This window comes from Euprymna scolopes, chromosome 4 (assembly GCF_053919585.1).
Source record: "Euprymna scolopes isolate OS-2025 chromosome 4, ASM5391958v1, whole genome shotgun sequence".
In the NCBI taxonomy this organism is placed as follows: Eukaryota; Metazoa; Mollusca; class Cephalopoda; order Sepiida; family Sepiolidae; genus Euprymna; species Euprymna scolopes.
Window position 1 is genome coordinate 59,527,591 of NC_136485.1, and position 19,842 is coordinate 59,547,432.

Consider the following 19,842-nt stretch of genomic DNA (forward strand, 5'->3'; position numbering starts at 1 on the left):
TAGGTTTTTACAATAATTTGAAAAAAAAAAACAAAAAAACAATTATTCTATAGCTAAATTTTTAGACATTTTAAAAGAATCAGAATCAGTATTTGTATCGGAATTAAGAATTTAAAACAGAATCGGTAATTGTATCGGAATCGGAATAAAATATTGGAATTGTCTCATCACCGGTTTTAATTCCCCCCCCCCTTTTTATGATTATCACCAGTTGATTGCTGTGAAAGTTAAGCAGATTGAAGAAAAAAAAAAAAAAAATGGCAAGTGGATCAATTTGAGCAAATACTAAAATAAACAAAGATTATTTTTTAATTCAAATTACAATTTATTTATGCAAACGTGAAAACAAACCTAATATAACGCAAGTTGAACTCTGCAAGTTTGTATTGTGCAAAAAAAACAAAAAAAACATACTTACATTGAAATCATTTGAATGAAATTCTTGCATTATACGAATCCATCAAGTGAAAATTGGAGAAAACAACATGAACTAAAAAAGAAGTAAAAAAAAAGTACAATTATTAATAAAGGTATAGAAGATGGCACGGGGGGGGGTGAGGGTTAAGAGCATTGGAATGTCTAGAGATTAAAGTATTCAGGGGTGTACGTTTTCCACTTTTTAGCAGGATTCCATTTGTTTCTAAACTTCACATAAAAAACGGACTCCCAATCCAGAAAGAAAAAAAAAATTATATACACTACATAACATCAAATGTATTTTAGTCAACACCAATTTGTCTTCCATATATATGTACACACGCACACACAAAAAGAAACAAAATCTATTTTAAAACTAATCAGGTTTAAACTGTGGGAGTTTAATCATATGACATATGACTTTTTCTTTTATGACTTGTCAACATTAAGTGACATATTTCCCTCCATAGTCCCAAGTACACGCATCTAAAACAACTGTCACACCTTACTTGTTATAACCCTAATGTCATACAATATATCTTTTGCACAAAATGTTCATGTGGTGGATATGTAGGTGAGACAAAATTACCTTTCAGATTTAGTTTTAATATTAGACAAAACACACCCTACTCCTAAATAGCCAAAGATTGAAACCAAACAGACCATAGCTACATAACAGCAAGTATATTTTAATCAATAGTAAATTTCTGTCCACATATGTATGCAAACAAAAACAAATGAAATCGATTTTAAAACTAAACAGTCACAAATCAGGTCTGAACTTCTAAGCAGGATTCCATGAACAAAGCTTCTTTCTTAGAACTGCATGCCTGTGGAACTCTGTTCCGTCTGCTTGCTTCCCACCTGACTACAACTTGGATGTCTTCAAGTCCAACGTTAACAAATTCCTAATGAACCGCCCCCTTAAGTAAACACTTCATCAAATCTCCACACTAACGTAATGTACTTGCAATAACCCTTATCCCTGAGTGGCTTCTGGGCCTTATACCTTGTCATCAGATATTTTCTATCTCAATGAAAACCCCCACCTCAGGGATTAATATCAACAAAATGAGAAAAAATTGAAACCAAGTCTAGCTCTGAAGAAGATATTTTTAGATATCAAAAGTCTTAACATATATATATATATATGAAAAAAAAAAAATAATAAATGATTTTTCATTTCAAAATTGCAATATTTTTGGTTTTAATTTCATTTTTAAATATGTGTAAGTTTATTACAAACTGAGAAGGATTTCGTTTTTACAATTAAACTTTGTTGGCTGAAGGCAGCGGTTTCCAAACTATGGCCTGTGGGCCAGATCCGGCCTGCTAAAGTCTTTTATCCAGCCAGTAGAGCTCTTATGAAAAGCATAAAAATATTCATGAAAAATTAAAAAAATGGAAATGTGTGACATTAGTGAGGTGGATTTTCTTATTTTCCAAAAAAATGATTAAAAGGATGAGGTTTTGGAGAACCAGTTTCACTAAAAAGCAAAGTTAATGAACAAAACAATGTAAAAAGTCATTCAAATCATTTTTTTTTATATTCTTACTAAGGGAGGGGGGAGCAACTTTACCTGGGCATAAAATACGCTTAAATATGATATTTTAATTTGTCCAGATTCAATATATATTATTATAGAGTTGTGATTTTAAAAATAAAAAAAGTATTTAGGTGCCCTCAACTAGAATTGAAATCGAAAAACTGTTAAACTGGTAACGTTAGCACTATATCAACGTGACATGCATATGAACTGATTAAAAATAAACTAAGATGAATGTACAAAATGATTAACGTTTTTTTTCAATTTTGACCCAATTTTGGCCCCTTTAAAACGATTTTAACCGGCTAAAAACCCATAAAAGAACAGCCCATAAAAAATCCAATGATTTGAGGCCCCTAGCGCCACTCTGCGATTTTTAGTTTCGGAGGGGATAGAGTTTGAAAATATGGAGATAGAAAAACAGACAGACATATAGTCGTTTATATATTAGATTTTTACCTGTGTAACTGTAAAAATTCAGCAATGTGCCCCACCCATTCAAAAACTTTAGAGATCCCTGGCTAAAGGAATTACAGTACCATACAAAAATTTACAGCATATTACAGAAAAGGTTTTTGTAAGTATTTCTAACTGTCAAATTACTGAAACTTTTCCACGTGTTTAAATCTTTAGCCAAACAATTAGATTTAAAAAATAAATCAATAAAGATATCCAAGCAAAAGAAAAGAAACCAATATTAAATATGCAAAAGTTTATAATACATTTAGCAAATCATCTGTTAATATTTTGTAGAATAACTGTTCTTTCTAAGTACAGGATGTAAGCATTTAGAATAGTCCCCTGCGAATTTCTTGCACATTTCTTGACTAATATTTTTCTATTCTCCATGGAAAAAAAAAAATTTCTTTGGTTCATGCAGGTTTCGCAAGTTCCTTCTTTGAGTTCTCAATTTCAGCTTTCTCTATAAATTTTCAATCAGGTTTAAAATCAGGAGATTAACTTAACTCTTAGTATTATCTGGATTCTTCAGACTACTGTTCTCATCTTGAGTACCATTTTCACAATGTTTCGATCAATGTAACCTCCAACCTTCTTCAAGTGTATCTCATCGAACTCGGAAATGTTTCTATTGAACTTGGAAATTATGACAGAATTTCGAATGGAACTCTTTATTTACTTCACGAGGGTAACATGCTTCCATTCCATCAGCCATGACCGGATAGAGGTTCTAAGTAATTCACAATTGTATTTTTCAGTTGCCCACACTGAGGATTGAACCTTCAACCTTCAGAAAAATATCACTTTTACAATTGAGTGTTCCAAGTACTCTAAACACTGTGAAATGTGAAAATGACACTCAAGACGAGAATAGTAGTCCGAAGAATCCAAATAATACGAATAACTAATCCTCATCTCAAAAATTCAGAAATCACTTAACTCTTTTAGAACGCTATTCTAATTAAACATAACCATTATTTTGTAAGCCTTACAATATAACCGTGTTCAAAAAGCTAATCTCGTTTCACCAGTGAATGTATACTCTGATGTAAATTTTTTTTTCCAAGACATCCCCATAATACGCTTCTTTCCTCCTTTTGTTATATGTTGGAGCCCTACACTGGTAGGTAGAGATTATGTTAACTAGTATGAATTTCGAGAATATTTCATTAAGTACATATGTTACATGATAAGGGCTGTCCCCTTTTCATGTAAGTATAAAAAAAGAGAGATTTAGTTAAAATGAAAATGAAATAGAATAGACGAAATTCGAACCTCGTAATTTAGGTTTAGAAATAGATTACGAGAGAGAATTAGCAAATGGAATGTAAAAAACAAACCATTGTTTAGCTTAGAGATAAAATAGTTTTAAGAAAAGAATGTGCATTGTCAATTCTGTTATGAAAATTCAATTGAAGAATGCAACTATAAGATGATTTAATAAACATGTTTTTAACATATTGGAAATATAGGTTACTGGGAATATAGGTTAAAATTCCTTTTGTAAACAAAGGAAAAAGTTTTGGACACGCATTTCCAAAACACGTGAAAGAAGATATGTTTTAACATGTGTATGACGTCATGGAAAATGGGAAGTTCTCGATATAGTTAGAAACTTTAGAGTTAAGTGGAGAGAAACTGGGGGAGAGTTTGAGAGAGAGTCTGAGGACGACAGACGACAGTCTGGACATGGGAGTCGAACGTCTGGAAGCGAGACGGTCACCTTTGAAACTTAGAATGTGAAACTTAAATTCTTGACTATGAAAACCACGACCGGTCGAAAAAGAAATAAACCCATCATGTGTTTTTATAAACGTCGTTTTTGTGTTGTAATTCTACCAAAAGGTAAAGTGAAAATTGTCATTATATGTCTTGTATATCATGTGTTTTAAAATGTCTTAACATACACAATGTGAACTCTACATCTCATATCTACACTTCTAAGTACGAACATTTTATATATATGAATCTCTTCATAACACGAACACAGAACGCAACAACATCTCTCAACAAACTCTAAGTCTCTCAACAACATCTCTCTTAATAAGACTCTAAGACTCACTTTTAATAAGACTCCTAAATATAACACATATAAGAACAGTCTGATGGAAAATGGAAAGAGACCCGGTGCACTTGGTGTGATTGATGTGAATGTTCAGGGGTCAGTTCCCTAAACAGAACATACTAAAAAGCAGATGTTGAAATAGAAATTAGATCACGTGTTCAATAATTGGAACAGAGTTTCGAGGCAGTTTGCGATGAGGAGGCCGAGAGACAAGATATGCCCACTCTATGTAGGGCTCTATGTAAATCTTCTTGAAACTGTCCATTCATCGAGCAATTTTTCACTAAGTAAGGAAAATTAAGTAAGAAGAAATTAATTTTAGCTAATCTTTTATAAGGAAGGAATTTTTGATCTCTCTCCTTGTGAACGAATCTCTCTCCCCCAATAAAATCTTTAAAACTGCCAGCAAGACTCCTTGTGTTCGCATGCATGAATTTTATTCATCTTTCAGCTGACTGCAGCTTTCCTCTTTGTCAGAAACATCGCTCATGGAATGTGAGGACTAAAGGACAAAATAAGGGAAACAGCTTACGAGGTTGCTGAAAGTGAACCTGACGGCAAATTCAATGACATGTCGTCCAATGATGAACTACCATATCGACTGAACTCAATGATGCATTTAACTGACTAGATATCATTTTATAAGCATGTCCATTTGCCTGAAGGTCACCAATACGTTTATGGAGATTGTGATCAATTATTTTGTTTTTCTCCATTTTGTCAATGCTTGAAGAGTGGTGGACAGAAAAAGAATTACACAATCCATGAACAAAGATTCTTTCCTAGAACTGCACGGCTGTGGAATTACGTTCTGCTAGCCTGTTTTCCTACTGACTACAATATAGTCGTCTTCAAGTCCAATGTAAACAAATTCTTATTGAACTGTCTCCTTAAATAGTCAATTTCTACTCAATTTCCATCACTGTACAAGTATTAACCCTTATCCTCGAGTAGATTTTGAGCCTTGATAAGTGGTGAATTCCCTGTAAAAAAAAAAAGTAATCATCTGAACCCTCAAATTTTATTAGAATATTCCAAATAAGGATGGGATGATACTCCAGAATTTTCCAGATTAATTTTATGATTTTCGTAAATAATAAAAAGAAATGTGTTGTAAACTTTTGAAATACTAAATAATTTTTTTTTCCGTGAAATATTTTTGTTCATGTTTTTCCAAAAACTAATTCAGTGACTAATTGCTTAAATAACATATCACTCAACAAGTCCACAGACTTGCATATAAATGACACCACTACATAAAAAGATGTATTATTTGTATAAAATACTAACTTTTAAATGTCAAACTTTGAGCCGAATTGGAGTATTAATTTACAAATTACAGTTTCTTTTTAGGTAAAACAACTGTCGTAAATTTTCAAAACAATAAAAAAATCTAAATTTCATCTCTTGATAAAGCATTGCTTTCTGATGAGAAGAAAGAAATGTTCAAGCAGAACGATGGTTTGATAAGTGTTATCCGAACTCAGTTCCATCAGAAACAATGGTCAAGTGATGGTATGCTGAATTTAAATATAGTCGTACAGACACAAATGATGTTGAATGTTCATATTGCCCTATTCAGCAGTTATGATAGAAAGCATAAAAAACGTCCACAGTCTTGGCATATTATAGGTTGCAGTTGTAATGAGATATCAAAGGATTTAAAAGTATCATACGGTAGTGTATTTACCATTTTACATGAACATTTGTCAATAAGAAAACTGTATTTCAAGTAGGTGATGCATTTGCTTGCAGTCGATTAAAAACAGCAATGCACTGACAATTCAGAGCATTGCTTGCAATGCTTGTGACAATGGATGAAATATGGATCCGTCACTTAATGCCAGAGTTGAATCAGCAATCAGCTAAGTGAACAGCAGCAGGTAAACTATGGCCAAAGCGACCAAAGATGCAAACATCAGCAGACAAAGTTTTGGCATCCGTATTTTAAGATGTGCAAGGTATTTTGTTTATCGATAACATTGAGAAAGGCAAGATAATAGTGAATATTATATCAGTATTCTTATTTTTCTTTATTTCCAGACGTTTTTTCGGTACTTTTGAAGGAAAAAAAAGCACCGAAAAAACGTCTGGAAATAAAGAAAAATAAGAATACTTATATGAAATAAAGACCATAGTGAAATTAACATGATTTAGAAACTCATTCTTAACATGGAGAGAGGAGGACGTTTTTTTAACTAGTCTGCACTTTCACTTAACAATTTAATAAACAAAAGATACTGTAAAAATTAAATTTGACTTGAAAATGCTATAAAACATAGCACAGTCCATATTCTGCACAAATACTGAAAAAAATGCAATGTGTCACAATTCAATCACAACAATGGCAAAACTATATGGATTTACTTTCAATCACTTCCACACACATCATATTTTCCAGATCTGGCCTCCAATGACTACTGGCTGACAAAGGAATGCTTCAGGGGAAAAGGTTTGGCTTCAATGTAAAAGTGACATCAGAAACTGATGTAACAGAGTGCATAAGTCAATGCATACAAAATGCGAAATGACGTCACCGTGAGGAAAAAGAAAAAAGCCTATAAAAAAAGAATGTGTGCAACAGACAGAGGAGCACATTTTAGAGCATGTTTGGGATCACGTTAGAGATGTGGATGACGTTCAAGAGGACAGAGGTTAGAGAGGAGGAGCACAATCACGTAAGAGTAGACGGTCACGTTAGAGACGTGAGTGATGTCTTGTCCTAATGAAAAGTCACGCATGAAGGAAGAATGAGGAAATAAATGTCGTTATTACAACAAAAAAAAGGAGTCAGGCAATTATTTGTCTTCGGTTCCTTGCGGTGTGTTAACTTATCATGTGTAAGCATGTTTTTTGTTTTTTTTTTTACATTTTCACCCCAAACAAGGCGCATTGCCACTTTGATGTAGGGGGCTACTATCAGAGACCTAAGTTGCAGGGGTACTATGTAGGGAGTTTAGCAGCAAGATGTCTGTTCACATTACACTTGAACTTCTGCATGTCAGTACAGTTGGGGAAGCAGGAAACTGGAAGAGAATTCCTTAAGTCTAGCAGCTCTGGAAAAGAAGCTATTAGAGTAGAAGGCTTTCTTACACCTAGGGATCTCTACTGTGTAGGGGTGGGATTTTGCTGCTTGTTGGGTTTGTCGGGGGTATTTTCGCCGAGGAGGCACAAGGGCTTGTAGTTCGTTAGAGCATCCCCCATTAAAATACTTGTAAAACAGGCAGAGGGATGCAACATTTCGTCGATGGGACAGGGGCTGAAGCTTAGATGACAGTTCAGGACTTATCAGGTTGGTAACTCTCTTTTGGACCCTGTCCAGGAGCGAGAGACTAGTAGCAAATGCACCAGCCCAGATGTGACAGCAGTACTCCATACATGGGCGAATGGTGGCTTTGTAGAGGTACAAGATACTTTCAGATGTAAGTAACTTTCTAGCACGGAAGAGAGAGCCCACCTTCTTCGCAGCAGCCTTGGCAATGATGTAGCTATTCCAACTCATGTTTCCTGTGAACATTAAGCCAAGGAGCTTGAACAAAGTACTTTCAAGTAATGTTCCCGGACAACGTTATACTGAGATGTATTTTGAAGTCAAAGACAAATCGTTCTGTATCACCCAAAAAAGAAACTATGTTGATGAATAAAGTTGGATTTTGTTTGAACGATGTGCTTTTATTAATGAATGAAATTTATTGCGTGATATGTTATATGTATTGTTAGCAGTAAGTGTTTTTTTTTTTTTAAATTTTAACTGTGTTAGAAGTTTCAGACTGAGATCAAAGTGTAGTATCTGTTCTTCAGATGCTACACTTCGATTTCTTGTTCTCTGTCAGTGGAGGAGAAATTCTTCATGATTTAGACAATTTATATTCTTGTTCATTTTCTCCATGTTCAAAAAACGACTCTGGTGTCTAACTCTGTCCCGTGGAGAAGCATTGTGATTAGGAACTCTGTATTCTCTCTTAACAGTAATTATGAGATAAAGGCACGTACATTGACTTTGAAAATAAAACAAAAAAAAAAAACAATGGGTTTCTCTTTGCCATTTGGCAGAGAGATATTGCGTGGACCGACTTGCAAGTTGAGACAAAGAATTTTATACAAAGTTGAAAATGTCCATTTTTTTTACAATGATGTCATATTTATTCAGTTTTTATCAAATACCACATCATTATATCATTGTGACTATCCAGGAAGGCACTCCGGAATAATATCAGGCTTGAAGTCCACAGAAAATGCTGTTAGGCCAGAATTGGTACTGGATATAAAAGATTTCCTGTTTTATTTAAAAATAAGTAATCAAATTGGTGTTAAAACGGGCCGGGATCAAAATGTAGTATCTGTTCTGCAGATGCTGCACTTAAGATAATTTGTACTAGAGGGGAAACCCTCTATATTGGAACAATTATTATTTTTGGTAACCCCTTTTTGCCTACTTTTAGGGGAGCTGGTTTTTATCCCACATTAAAAACGGCCTTGTGCCTAATTTGCTTTGGTGGGGAAGCAAATAAATACATTAAAAGAAATATTTTCTTTTACAAAATTAAGTATTCAAATAGTTGCTTTTTTATTTGTAATAATTTGTATTTTAAATAATTTCTTTTAACAAAAATAAATATTCATATATAGGCGATTTGATTTTATTTTTTTCAGAAATACAATAAAATGTTTTTATTTTTAGTTTTTATATTTTTTGGAGGGGTGGGGAATAATCAAATAGGTGGCTTCATTTTATTTGGGAAATATAATAAAATGTCTTTGCTTTTTTTTTTTATAAAAATACATTATTTTATGAAATAATTTCTCCAATCATAATATTGGCTGGTCGCATATGTAATATGGTCGAAGTAATGTTGTTTTTACTCAGCAACACCAGAGAAACGCCTGCAGGTATTTAGTCCCTTGCATGGATTGGAAATTTTATTAATTAGAAGTTATATTAAGGTTAAGGATTAAATTTAAAAACGTCTTATCATTTTCTAACCAGTTATAATATATATATATATATATATATATATATATATATATATATATATATATATATATATATATATATATAATTATCTACTTTAATAATTATTAAATACCTATAGACACTAGTGTTTCTTCCTTTCGGGAATCATCAGTGCAGGGTGTCACAATTAACACCAGTCGATAGATTCGAACCTGGTAACAGAAGCCATCTCTGGCTTCATTAGCAAGGACCTAATCCATTCGGCCACCGCTAACCATGAGAAAAACTGTTGAAATTCAAACATTTATTTTTAAATGTTTCTGACGTCTGTCAGAGTGATCTAATCATTATATGATGATTAGTGCATACAAGCTAAATTGGCCGACTTTCAACTAAAATTGCTCAACGATGAGAAACAAGTTTCTTAAAGGGGCTGACATAATTATTTACTATAATAACTATTAAATACATACATCCTTTCAGGAATCATCAATGCAGGGTGTCACGATTAACATAGGTTGATAGGTTTTATATATATAAAATTTTTCTTGACAGATATCTTAATAGCGATAGAAACACAAATATTTACTCATTTTCGGAGAGTTTTTCTTTTATTGATCACTAGCGAGGGGTACCCGGCGTTGCCCGGGTGTTTGGAGGTGTGTGTGAAAACTCCGGTGGGGGGGGGGTTTAAAATAAAAAAAAAAATGTTTTGGTAGGTAAGTATGAGGATCGAACCCGAACCGTTGAGGCAAAGTTGTAAATTAAAGTGTGAAAAAAAAAAAAGAGTGCGACGGTTTTAACCATTGGGCCTCCGCGAGATGCTAACGGAAACATGTTTGAATTTATTTAATTACTTGGATTTGGCAGGTGCACGTTTTAATGACTTAATGAGGTCAAGTTTGACTGCGGGATAGTATTTCATTTACTTTTTTATTTTTATTTCCCAAGATGTTATAGGAAAAAGACTAACCCACATGCGGCGAGCGACAAATGTTGAATATTTATCTTCCCGAAGTCGAGCAAATTAAATAGACAGGCGAGCTTCGTTGTTAACTGTGAGATATTACGATTTATATGTGATATAAAAAGTTTTAAAAAGTTGTGAACCGACCGACGGCTTCTCTGAAAAAAGCATTTTGTAGACATACAGAAAAATCGAACACACATACATACATTTTCGCCTTTTATATTCATAGATAATATTGTATACAATTGTTTCAGTCCCCACCCCACATTGCACCTAGAATGTCAAATATGAGAATAAATTCAATATTTTAACTAAAAATGATCGCCTGATAGTGGTTGAGCCTCGTTAGAAGCAGAATGAAATTTTCTTGGTCATAGAAGAAAAATTCCAAAATTCTCGATTTTTAGGTGTCTTTTTTTTTGGGCATATTGGAAAAAAAATCAATGTTTTGGGCATATTTTGATTTAAATGATCATCTGGTAGTGATTGATGGCTCATTAGAAGCAGAATGGAATTCTCTTGGTGATAGAAGATGAAAAATTCAAAACTTCTCAAGTTTTTTTTTTGGGGGGGGGGTCTGGGCCCAAATCACCCATACTATACAGGTGTGCAGTTCTAAGAAAGAAGCTTTGTTCATGGAATCTACATTTAGGTTTAGGCACAGCTAAAGAGTGTGGGAAATTATTGATAGTGGTTTTGGCTAGACAAGTGTTTTTCGTGAAAGTTTGGCAAGGGGATACCATAGATTGGAGCTCAGACAATATATATGTCATTATATTCTTAGCTTTTTTTGCAGCCAGTGCATTATTTTCCACACTCTCTTTTGTTTGAACTTCTTCAATACAACAATGCACTTGCACAATCAGTTCCTGGAAAGTGGCAGTACTGAAATGGATACTGATGTAGATCAAGGATATTGTTTGAATCTAGTCGGTTACATAGCACCACTTTGACAATGGATGTTGGCAACCTTCACATGGTCCCTCTCATAAGTATCTGGCCGATAAAGAGTTGTCAGACTGATTCATAAGAGAAGAAGAAGTCGGTTTCTAGCTGAGAAAGACTATTCTCATACTGAAACAACCTCCGTATTCGCTTAATCTTGTTTCGTGTGAACTTTTTATTTTCCACTCAGCTCAAAAAGACGCTTTTTAAGGATATGAAGATCATCACGTGGGTCCTAACAAATGGAATTGAGAACTCTTCCAATTGTGCATAGAAGCATTCAGAGAAGGATAGGAAAGTTCACTAGACTCCAAGAGGAAAGGAGAAACCGTGTAGCTTGTTTTTTTAGGGAATCCAAATACATTATTTGTGACACCAGTCTTGTTAATTTAATCTGACATAGTTTTGATTTTCTTTAAAAAGTAATTTTCAAAACTATTAGACCCATCCACCCCACTTTCCAAGTATAATTATGAAAAAGAAATGTTTCATTTTATTTAGGAAACAAAACAAACTTAAATAAAACTAAACAAAACAAAATAAGTTCTTATAGTTTATTGAACAAGTGGGTGAAAAGGAAAGAGTGGAAACATGTCTGGTTGGGGGGGAGGTCATACCTTGTAGAAGGTTAATCACTGAAAATAGACAATTGCAGTTGACCTGTCAAGTGTTCAAAAAATGCATTGATAAATGATGAAAAAAAAACAAACAAAAAAAAAAACAAACAAAAAAAAAAACAAAGGAAAAAAAAACATGGATAGGGGAATTGAGAAACCAGTTTGACAGTAAAAGAGGTAAGAGGAAAGGAAGGATTGACTTCTTTCCCCCTCCCCCAATGATGTCCAGTGTTGTCTCTGAACTCCCTACCTCTTCTAACCAATTATTCACCTTTTATAAACTAACTAGCCTGGGTGCCCAGCGTTGCCCGGATGTTTGGAGGTGTGTTTTCAGAAAAAAAAAAAAAAAAAAAAAAATGGTGGTAAGCAGGCAGGCTCGAACCCATACTGCAAAAGAGGAAAAGAAGGTGAAAAAAAAAAAAGTGACGTCTTTGCTAGTGGGCCCATCGCAAAACCGGAAGTGACGAACGTCAAAATTAAGGTTAGTCAATCGAAAATAATGGATGACTTTTGAAAATATCTACAAAAAAGGCGACTCCTCCTTGTAGAAAACTGCCCTATTGAGAGTAAAGGAATTAATGGTTTTGGCCAATTTTTCGATATTTGTCATCCGAAAGTTTGAGGTTTAAAAAAATGATATCAGTTTCATGAAGTTCCGATGCGTCTTTGAAAAGTTTTAGGCAGACATATAAGCATACATACATACATACATACATACATACATACATACATACATACATACATACATATATTTAAGCAGAAAGGTGAGATTTATATTATAGACTAGACTGGGTGCCCGGTTTTGCCAGGGTGTTTGGAGGCGTGTGTTGAGCAAAAAAAAAAAAAAAAAAGTGGTAGTAGGCAGGCAGGCTTGAACCTGTATCATAACCATGAAGGAGAAAAAGAACATAAAAAAAACCCTGACGTCTTGCCGTTGCGTCCATCGCCAAACCAGAAGTGGCGAAGATTTAAATTAAAGCTAGTCAATCGAAAAGAAGCAATGACTTTCGAAAATATCGGCGAAAAAAACAACCCCTCCTTATAGTAAAGTAGCCAGTTGAGGATGAAGGAATTAATGTTTGTAGCCAATTTTTCAATATTTGTCGTCCGAAGGGTCGAGCTTCAAAACAATATTGATCTCGTGAAAATCCATCGCCTCTGTTGAAAGTTTTAGGCAGACATACAAACATACATACATACATACATACATTTAAACAGACAGGTGAGATTTATATTATAGACTAGCCTGGGTGCCCGGTGTTGCCTGAGTGTTTGGAGGTGTGTGTTGAGCAAAAAAAAAACAAAAACAAAATCAAAAAAAGTGGTAGTACGCAGGTAGGCTCAAAGCCGTACCACGGAGGAGACAAAGAATGTGAAGAAAAAACTCTGATGTCTTTGCTGTTGCGCCCATCGCCAAACCGGAAGTGACGTAGGTTTAAGTTAAGGCTAGACAATCGAAAAGAGGGGATGACTTTCAAAAATATCGGCGAAAAAAGCAACCCCTCCCTCTAGAAAAGTGGCCAGTTGTGAGTAAAGGAATTAATGTTTTTGGCCAATTTTTCGATATTCAAAATGATACTGATCTCGTGAAAATCCGTTGCCTCTGTCGAAAGTTTTAGGAAGACATACATACATACAAGCATACATGATGATGATTGCAACGTCTTGTCAGACGAGTGCCACTCCCTCAGGCATTGAAAGTCCATGAGCCGAAAACGACTTTAGTCCTGCCGGCAAAATTCACACGCTCAAACAGACATTACACTGAAGACGGTCATTAGTATACATACATATATATACATGCACGCATGCATACATATATACACATACATACACACACATACACACATGCATATAACACACATATATGCATACATACACAATACATAATACACATACATATACATACATAAACATGCACAAGACGGTCAATGGCATACATACATATATATATATAAATGCAAATATACATATATACACATACACACATACATATCTGTAAACATACACATATATATATATATATACATATATACATACACAATGCATAATACACATACATACACACACGCATACATACACATGTACATACATATAAATACACACACATATACAAATACATACACAGATATACATACGCATATACACATATGCACATATATATAGATACATACACTTACATACGTATACACACACATACATGAATATGCACTCATACACAAACATGCACATACATATATACACATATACATGCATATATACACACATGCATATATGCACATACATACAAACAATATATATACGCATATACATACACACACATACATATATACATACATATACACATATACATACATATACACATAGATATACACACCTATACATACATATATACATATAATGATGGCAGATCAATTATTACATACTTCCAGCATTTCAGGCCTACCTGCGTCACAACTTTTCCATGGCTGAGGGAGTATCTATACACAGATAATGTTACAGAGTTTTAGCTTTGTATGACAGCTAAATCTCTCTCTCGGTTCAAAATGTTGACATCCAGCAACAAGCAAGAGCAAGATAGCCAGCAACAAGTCAAACTGCAGACCAGCTTAATGTGGGTACTGGTCTCCCGCTTTATGTTTTTTTTTTTTTTTTTAAATCTAAGATTTGCTTCTCCTAGAGGGGTTGCCTTCACCACGGCTTACGGGAGCCCTCTCCACCCCACATACACATGACAATAAACACATGCGTACATACAGATGTACGCCAACACATGCATGCATGTGCACACACATGCAACCATAATCACGTAGAGGCACAAAAATACGCACATACATACATATGCCTATACATATGTACATACACATATACATGTAAAATACACATGAAGGAACATTCCAAAAGTCATACATAGTAAGTGATCAGCGGCTGGACCGTTTTTGTCCTTTTTCCTTCCTGATCTTTTTCCTCCTTCCTTTTTTTTTTTTTTTTTTTTTTTGTTTTAGACTCACACATATGCAGTACATGATAATGATGATGATCGTGTTGACAAATTCACACATAATTTTCCAAATAACTCAATGTACGAATCGACGAAAAACAACAGTCCAATTGATATAATTTACAGACTCTTGGATTTTTTTTTTTACATACATACATACATACATATATATATATATAGTCATAGCAACTGTATCTTCCCAGTGATCTCATAAGATCACCTAATATCTCAGTTATTTCTATTTAAAATGTAATTTTGACTATTTCACTGTGTTTCTTAAACTTCTTTACCATAGGTAACCAAGTTTTAACAAATTTAAAGTGGTTATAAAATTATAGGAGGTAATAGGTTAAAAAAAAAAAAAATTAATTACTTGATTAATTTTTGTGATTTTTAGAATATAATATCTTCATATGGTGACAAGTAGGTACACCACAAAATTAGAGGAAAAAAAAAACAAACATACATACATACATACATACATACATACATTTAAACAGACAGGTGAGATTTATATTATGGATGGCAATAAGTAAATGATGGGAAGAACTATCTTCCTCCAAAATCGAAACCATTTAAGAAAGTGAAGATTCCTTTCTTTTTTCTTTTTTTGACAGAAAAAAAAAAAAACTCGTTTAGCGCAAATCACTATCCACTCTCTATCGGTGCCTAAACCGAAAACGTTCTAGGAAAAAAGCTTTGTTCCATGAACAAAGTTTCTTTCCTAGAACTGCCCACCTGTGGAACTTTGTTCCACGGATCTGTTTTCCAACTGACTACAATATTATCATCTTCAAGTCCAGCATAAACAAGTTCTTATTGAACCATCCTTTTAAATAATCTTATCACACCAAATTTCTACTACTAATGATTGCCATGCTATTGTCCCGATGACTACCATACACACATTAACCCTTATCCTCAAATGGCCTCCGGGCCTTGACATATGGTGACTCCTTTATAAAAATACAAAAAAAAAAACCCCCCCAAAAAAAAACAAAAAAAAAAACATTCACCATCCTCCATCATCTTCCTGTGATTAAGATTCACAGAATCAACTGGTATTTCCAAATGGTTATTTCAACTGGTATTTCCAAATGTTCACCCATTAACCATGCTTACATAACTTAATTTCACAGCATCAATCATAACATAAATTGTTTGTTCCTATTTCCTTGTCTCCCAATGCGGGTGATGTTAGACACGAGGCCGTTTTTTTTTATGCAGAGAAAATTCAGCTCCTCAAAATGAGGAACTCAGAATCGGAATAAAAATAAAAATTAAAAGTTGCCCCAGTCAAGAAGGACTTCTCTTTCATTGATCGAGGACAGAATAGACAAAGTATAGAATCAGAACAGATACTACACTTTTATTCTTAGCCAAATGCTGAAGACTTGTAACATTGGCTGTTTATTTATAAAGCTGTATTAAATTATAAAGTAGTAGTAGTAGTAGTAGGTAATTTCTTATTCTGAAAGAGACTTTTCAGTTGGATGTTTATGAAATTAATGAACTATTCCCATTGTGGGATGCTAGTTTGTCACCGATTATACTTCCAAATAAGTTTGATACCTATTTACCCACTTGGATTTAATGGTTGTTTTTTTTTTTTTTTTGCTGTTTTTTTGTAAAATGATTACCCATCTAAGTAATGACCAGACTCAAGGTAATTTAACTTTGGGGATCTGATGGAATTAGTATGTAAACAAGATTTATTTGCAAATAAAGTATAACAGAGATGTGGCAGGGATCTTATAGAGCAACATGGAAAAGATGTCAGTCATCTTGATATTTAAAATAACTATTTCTTTGGTCTGTCAAGCTTATGTTTCAAATAGCATTGCTTTTTTCATCAGTGAGCTTAAGACTGAAATCGCATTTTTTTTTTTAATCTGTGAAGCTTAAATTTGAAATAGTATTTTCTTAACTAATTTTTAAAAAATAGTATTTCATTTCTTCTGTCAAACTTAAATTTGAAATAGTATTTTCTTTGCTCTGTCAAGCTCCAAATGAAAATAACATTTTTTTTTTTTGTCAAGTTTAAATCATAGAAATATCATTTTTTTTTTTACTTTGCCAAGCTTAAATTTGAAGTAATATCTTCTTTGTTAAATATGAAGACTAAATGGATTCTAATCCAGAATTAATTTTATTTAAACAAATTTGGCAAAATGTTAAAATATAAAAGTGTAAAGTTGCCATTTTTTTTATCAAAATAATTTATTTTTCTCAAAATTCAATACACAATGTTCATAGACTTTACTAAAATAATCTAGAGTCTAAAGAAGAAAAGGAAATTTTTTGCTTATTCAGTGACAAAAGCATAAATTGAACATTTCAATTAAAGACAAAAAGAATGGATATTTTTAAGAAGTGTCTGTTCAATCTGAAAGTTTAATGGTGAAAGTACTATTTGAAACTTATGTGTGAGAGGCAAACAGATGGACAGAAATACTTATAAATATGCATGTGGACACAACTAAAAATACCTTCTAAACTGAAACATGACAGGCTAAACCTGTCGTCTGACAACCATATTTTGATTCGGAAACTCCTAAAAATCAAGCAAGATTATTTTTTATTTATTTATTTGCGGACTGTTATCCTTATCTTCATAATTGATGTTTCATGACGTTTCGGCCAACTACTCCTCTGGCCTTCGTCAGGTTGTTAACAGCAATGGGATAGGAATCCTAAGCATCTTAACTGTATCTTCAGTAATTACTGCCTTCCATAGTTGTTGTTGTCTCACCACGTTTTGGCCAAGTAAGCCTTTGGCCGGCTTTGGGTAGGATTGAAACCACTATCTTCAGACAATGCTCATCTGGAACCGTAGAGATTCAACGTCTCTGTCCACTGCACCTTCGAGAGTGAGATCTCAACAACTATGGAAGGCAGTAATTACTGAGAATACAGTTAAGAGAATCAGCATTCCTATCCCATCGTGGTTAACCACCTGACGAAGTCCAGAGGAATAGTTGGCTGAAATGTTGTGAAACAACAACTACAAAGATGAGGATAACAGTCCGCAAATAAATAAATACACAAATTAATCATCTCAAAAGATTCCAGTAATAAAATAAGATTATTTTTGTTTTGTTTTTCTTTGTTACTTTTTTTGCTATTTAATGTCAAATCAAGTCATTGTTTCAAAAAATACGTTTTGCGTTCTTAATACCTTCAAATTTGTATTCATAGCGTTTGATTCACAGACTAACGTCAAATCGAATCATGTTGGTAAATCTAATGCTACCAGATCAGGTTGTCTAAAGGTATCAGCTTTCTGACTTAAATGCACCAAACATTGATATTATTGCTTTTTTCTTTTCTCTTTGCAAAACTCAATCATGTTTTGCAAAGTAGAAAGCAAAGATCACAATTTTTCTCAACAAAACAAACTAATCAAACACCATGAATAAATATTTGAAGATATAAAATACTTGAAACAAAAATTTTTTTAAAAAATTTTTTGCATTCGGCATTAATCTGAAAATGGTTAATATGGCATAAAAACAAAACAACCAAACCAAATTCCATGAATAAATATTTAAAGATATAAAATACTTAAAGCATAAAAACTTTTAGCATAATTACTGGACTAAGCATTAAATAACCCGAAAATAGTTGATATGCCATAAAACAACTACGTTGGTAAAAGTTATTTTATGCTTCAAACATCTTTAAATAGTTATTAATAGTGTTTGGTTTGATTAGTTCTTCATGATGTAAATGTATGTGTATACGACCGGATGCAGTTTCGTATTGTACCTAGAAGAGATCCTATTGCACCCTAACAAGTACTGCCACTCAAATTCATAATAGATGGAAATAAGTTTTTGTTGAGCAGTCTCCCATAAATAATTAAATTCTACCCAATTTACACAATGATTACTACAGTACCACTTTACATTCATTAACCCTTATCCTCGAGTGGCCTTTGAGCATTGATAAATGGTGACTCAAGTAAAAAAAAAAGTCATAGTGAGGATGTAGTGTAGCATTACATAAACATGCTCTTTAATGACCAAATATAAGATTATAATTGAAAAGTTAAATTATGGTAAGAATTTAAACCCTGAAGGAAAGACGTTCACACCTCCCTGCAAGAACTGCAAAAACCTAATGTCGTCATCTCCCTGATGGGGATATGCATGTGACTGGGGACCGCTTGTGAATTTCATACTCTCAAGAAACTTCCTCCTTCAGAGGAAACTGATTCAACCTACTTAGGGTGAATTCCGCTTCGGTACGATATGGTACATAGTAGCCTCGAGCAAGGTTGCATGAGATAACTAACCAATAATGATGCCACTATCGATGGCTGACCACCTGTGGACCTGATAGCTCAGTAAAATCTTTCTGAATAATTCTTGTACAGATCCTCGACTTGCTATCACTATACTCGTGCCACCCACACGGAAAGGTAGACATTCCAGCTTACTATTAGATTTCTGGAAAATTAAAATACAGACAGAAATGATTTGATTAATCTTTGGTAAGATTCTAATATGAGATTTTGAGGTAGTGGATTCCTTCTCCATTTGTAATTACTCCTAGGTTCATTTTGATGCAGAGTGATAGTGCCTGTCAGGGTCTCACCTATGTGTGTAGATAGAATCTATTTTAGCTAATCATTTACAAATTATACATCTGCAAAACGAATTAATCTTTAACTATTTGGAGGTAGGATTAATCTATATACTGCTGATCTTCTTTTCTTGCTTGTTTATCTGTGTGGACACCAGACGACGTCATCTACACAAATAGGTAGAAGAAGGAGACATTAGGCAAAGATCTTTTTTAATATAAAAATATAGAAGTAACAAGAAGAGGACAGCATCCATTAAAACAAAGACCAAAGACGACT

General features: G+C 33.6%; 1 protein-coding gene across 2 annotated transcripts in view; it reads right to left on the reverse strand.

Annotated features, from left to right (window-relative positions):
• The window catches only part of LOC145267615 (alpha-galactosidase MYORG-like), a 122,196-nt gene that overhangs the window by 80,119 nt on the left and 22,235 nt on the right, over positions 1-19,842 (reverse strand). For both annotated transcript variants that reach the window (XM_080123316.1, XM_080123317.1), the window contains exon 2: positions 419-490. The gene's annotated coding sequence lies outside the window, so the exon portion shown is untranslated. The remainder of the gene's footprint in view (positions 1-418; positions 491-19,842) is intronic.